Here is a 4,341-nt window from a genome sequence, read left to right on the forward strand (position 1 = left end):
GTATTTGTGTCAGATCCAGAAGTGATGTAACTGACTAGGAAAAAATGGGCTGTAAAGAAAATTTTCTCAGATTTGTCACACCTAATCTCATTTCTAAACTGCATTCTGACTATTCCCAATTGCTTCTAATTTTCTAGGCAGATTGTCCCCAGTCTCTTCATACTCTGTACTTTACCCTCATTCTTTGAATCAAAATTGTTTTAGATGTTTCATATTGCTTCTTAAACCCTTCCTCACCCATTCAGATTAAAACCTCCAGTACCATCCTAAAAGCCATTATTCTTGATAATCATGAATGTCCCAAAGCCTGGGTTTCTTTTCTTCCTTTTCCCATTGTACAAAATTATCCAAACATGCTCAGGCCATTCTGTGATACCCTCAAGGGGGTTACAACGTGCCTTCTGTTTCATAGTGGTTTTTTTTCTTAATTTCTGAATGAGCCTTAGAGCATGAGCCTCTGTACTATTCTGGATAAATGTTAAATTGCAGTAAGGGACCCAAAAATACAGCCTTCAGAAGTCTAGGTGAGTGGTCTAACACATCGCTGGCAACCTGATGATACTGAAGATAAAATTATCTTCTGACTTACTGCTCTGCATCCTAAACATGGAGCTTCAACCTTGAGACCAAGTGGGCTGTGAAGGCTCCCTCCTTCATAACCATCTTCCAGCCAGTGACAAGAGAGAAAATAAGAGGGAGAGAGCTTTCTCTTTATGGTTATGGTACAAAAGTAGTGCCACCATATCCACTAAGTAGAACCTAGGCTATGGCTTGTCTTTGCAGCAAAAAAAAGTTCTGTCATAGACCTACTTATTTGAAGCTTCTACTAACACAGATAAGAGGAGGTTGGATATGGGAAGCAATCAATACTCTCTGCCAGAACTTTATAATCAGATGTATTTGAGCTTTAATCCCAATGGTCTATTTTATTAGCTACTAGGTCTCATGAAAGCCTAAAAGCTTAAGTATCTTCATCTGATATGACTTACTTCAAAGAAGGATTGAGAAGATTGCTTCCAAAATGACTATAAAGGGTTTAACCTTATATTGATACTATAATATGTGCTCAATAAATGAGAGCTTGTAGAGACAGCAAAGCAGTAGTAACAAAGAGATATAATATTGAAAACTATGAGTGGGGATTTATGTTCACTGGATATTTGCAGGCAAGAACTCTCATTGGCTGGAGGCTAGTTTGGAGCAATAAAGGCAGGTAGGAAATATCTTAATTATTTAAGTATAGGTGAATGTGCCAAGAATGTAAAGACAGAGAGTAAAGCAAATGAGCAAAATATTGGAAGCAAACTCAAGGTTGAAATATATCCCTAATTTCTTCATTGATTTTTGTTTCTTCTAGCCATTTATAAACAGTCACAAGATATCAACATGTTTTCCACTTACATATATTAAATGCAACACTTTCCATTCATCATGATTTTCTTATGCTGATTGAATGTGGCAACTGCCAGCCAAGTTCATCAAGCTCAAAGAAGAGTAAAAATTGAGATCAGTAATTCTCCTCTCCGAGCTACCAGCTTTTGTTGAAAAGTGATCCAAACCCTCACCAATAAGGATATTAAAGCATGATATAGAAACACATCATACATGCAGGGCTGGTGGAAAATAAGGGTTTTCACTAGAAAATTTTTTCACTAGCATGAAAGCCCAGAAAAATTCTATGTTAAAGGGGAAGGTCAAGGAGTGAAAACTCTCCTCAACCCTTCAAGCAGAGCAATTATGTTTTAGCATATTGGGGTCCTCTTCTCTTTTTGTTTGTTTCTTTTGAGCTAAAGTCTTTATTCTCCTTTTGGAAAAGAATATGATTTTTTTTTTCTGTCACAAAATTCAGGTTTTAAGTGCTAAATGGACTCACATGAGGGGCGCCTGGGTGGCTCAGTCAGTTAAGTGTCTGACTTCAGCTCAGGTCATGATCACATGGTTTGAGCCCTGCATCAGGCTCTGTGCTGATGGTTCAGAGCTGGGAGCCTGCTTCAGATTCTGTGTTTCCCTCTCTCTCTGCCCCACCCCTGCTCATGTCCTGTCTCTCTGTCTCTCAAAAATGAATAAACATCACAAAAAATTTTAAATGGACTCACATCAATTATTTCCTTACTTCCAAATTATTCATTGGCATTAGCTACAAGAATATTGTTTTCTACCAGAAACTTTTAAATCTACGGATTCACTCATTTATCTCTAAATTATGCACTTCTTCCTTTGTTACACCTAACACGGTACCTGGTATATAAAATTTTCAATACATTTTGCTGAAAAACAGAACTGAAGAATGAATGAACATTAACTTTCACTGACCAAACAAACCACTATCAGAGCAATCTCATTAAAGATCATGTCATCACTAAAATGATTTAGGATTATAGAGTAGAAAGAACTCTGTGCTTGAAGTTAAAAAAAAAAAGAGTCTTGTTTAAATCTCTCATTTCTTAAACTCTTGAGTCCTGCACTAAAGACAAATTCTTGGCAGATTTTAACAACACTGAGCCTTTCTGTGTTTTTGTTTTTGTTTTTGTTTTTGTTTTTTGTAAAATAGAAATGGCATTGTCTATAAAAGCCCAAGTGAGAAAATATACATAAGAACACTTTGTGAGTTGTAAAGTCCAAAGCAAAATTAAGACATTGTTATTAAATCCAAACTGGAATCAATTTCTATTGGGTTTGCACAGATCTTATGCTGATGTAATACAATGAAATAAATTTTCTTTTACAAAAAGCTCATGTGCAGTGCTCAGTGCTAAGACAAGATTGTGATAATATTTCCACCCTAAATACATTTTTTAATTTCCACACAGATTCTTATTTGTGAGAAATTGGTGCTTATACAATTAGACACTTGAGTATTGAGCCAATAAAACTAATTGAAGAATAGAAGGAATTATCTTCCACTTGAAGTCATTGTTTCAGATTTCTGAAGCTCCCAGCGGGCTCTAAACATCAGATGTTTGTCCTGCTCTGTCTTCCCCATTGTTCTTGTCTATAACGAGTTCCTTTGGATGTAAGCATGGAGTGCATGAAATTCTTTGGGGTAAAGTTGGTCTTTATTTTATAGCAAATTTTAATTTATTTAGTTCAGTTCTAAGCAAAAATTTCCATTGATACAATAAAATCTATAGGGGCATAAAAAATAAAAATCTCTGCTGTAGAGATCTCAATTATGTTTTTGTTAATGGGATATGATAAAACACTTTAATTCTTTCCTAATGTATTCCTGCTGCAACCTGTTTCTCTTCATGATTCTAATGAGAGTCCCTGTGACCATGGGATCAAATGGATATTTTGACTCTATCAAATATCAGTTTTGGAATCTTTCACATGTTTGTTAAATTTCAGAATTTAAGTTTTGTCACCTGTGGAATGATAATCATCCTTATACCATGATATCTTGGCAAAGAATGAATACAATATTCAGTACATAAAAAATTGGTTAGTATCAAGTAAAAGTTACAATTATGCTCCATAATAGTGGAACAAGTGTCCAAGGGCCAAAGTAAAAACTACATGGCAAAAACTGTGCATTACAGCCTAAAGTGTTAAATCCCCAAAACATGGTTTTGTTTTGTTTTTTAATTTTTTTTTAATGTATTTATTTCTGAGAGAGAGAGACAGAGAGCACGAGCAGGGGAGGGTCAGAGAGAGAAGGAGACAGAGAATCCGAAGCAGGCTCCAGGCTCCGCGCTGTCAGCACAGAGCCCGAGGTGGGGCTCAAACCCACGAACTGTGAGATCATGACCTGAGCTTAAGTCAGACGCTCATCCGACTGAGCCACCCAGGCGCCCCCCCAAAACATGGTTTTATTTGAACAACTTTTTCAGGATGATGATACCACTAGTTAAGAATTCCTAGACCAGAAGGGAATTGGATAGATTATATGTGGTTCTAATGTAAATGCTCTTGCCTAGGCTATGACATTACTTTATCCCCAGAGAAACCTTCTACTATTCATAAAATGAGTATCATAGATCATCATTTCACTTATTCATACCTTAGTCTAGCTTAATTTGGGCAGACCTTTTGCACTGAATCACTCACTAAGTTTCTCTTTTTTTATCCAAAAGTAGTATTTGCCCATTTATAGATTATCTTAGGACTATTACAAATTATGAGACATCAATGCAATAATTACAAATGTCATAAACACAGTTACAGATGGATAAATATAAGTAGTTAATCAAAACTAGTTCATCTAAAGCGTGATAGATTAATTACCACTTACGTAAACTCAGAAGAATGGCACAGCCATCATGTATCTCATCTTCTCCATTAACAAGGAATTTGATATTTATTTATCTATTACAGGCTGTAATGATCCCCAAATTTTTTCAA

The 4,341-nt window shown here is 35.8% G+C and overlaps 1 non-coding gene across 1 annotated transcript; it reads right to left on the reverse strand.

The window, feature by feature from the left end:
* Positions 1–3,705: 3,705 nt before the first annotated feature.
* Positions 3,706–3,790, reverse strand: TRNAL-UAA. The gene has a single exon. It is a non-coding gene; the product is annotated as a tRNA-Leu (tRNA).
* Between the last annotated feature and the right edge of the window lie 551 nt (positions 3,791–4,341).

Source organism: Hyaena hyaena, unplaced genomic scaffold, assembly GCF_003009895.1.
Source record: "Hyaena hyaena isolate Hyena2069 unplaced genomic scaffold, ASM300989v1 scaffold_191, whole genome shotgun sequence".
In the NCBI taxonomy this organism is placed as follows: Eukaryota; Metazoa; Chordata; class Mammalia; order Carnivora; family Hyaenidae; genus Hyaena; species Hyaena hyaena.